This window comes from Antrostomus carolinensis, unplaced genomic scaffold (genome assembly GCF_000700745.2).
Source record: "Antrostomus carolinensis isolate BGI_N321 unplaced genomic scaffold, ASM70074v2 scaffold35809, whole genome shotgun sequence".
In the NCBI taxonomy this organism is placed as follows: domain Eukaryota; kingdom Metazoa; phylum Chordata; class Aves; order Caprimulgiformes; family Caprimulgidae; genus Antrostomus; species Antrostomus carolinensis.
This window is the reverse complement of record NW_010339867.1, coordinates 1-577: the sequence shown is the minus strand read 5'-3', so window position 1 is coordinate 577 and position 577 is coordinate 1.

Sequence of the window (577 nt, the reverse complement as noted above, 5' to 3'; positions counted from 1 at the left end):
TCCCTGGGGAACTCCCCTTGTGAGCGGCCGTCAGTTGGATTTAACTCCATTCACCACAACTCTCTGGGCCTGGCCATTCAGTCAGTTTTTTACCCAGCAAAGGGTGTGCCTGTCCAAGCTATGAGCTGCCAGTTTCTTCAGGAAAATGGTGTTCTGAGCACTCTTCTCTGCAAATCCCAGAAGAACTAATAAAACAGCTAAGCACAGGGACACCCTGCACTGCAGGGCCATCCCTGCAAAGGCAAATGCAGGCAGAGTGACATACACCTCTGCACAGTCCTGTGTACAAGCATTTCATATTTCTGGTGCCTAACAGCAGAGATGGGACACCTCACCTTTCCTGCTCATCTTCCAGTTCTTAGGCATCACAGCACATCACATCACAGCACGTAGCAGGTACATACTCATCTCCAAAGGGCAGTCAGCTCCTGCCTTGAGAAAGGTCCACTCGCAGGTCAATGGCCTGATAAACGCGAGGACCTGGCTCCCACATTTCCCAGCAGCCGGTCTCACTCCCTGCCTCATGCCCCGGGGGGTGCCCACCTCCCCCTGCACTCACAGACCTACTTCCCCCACC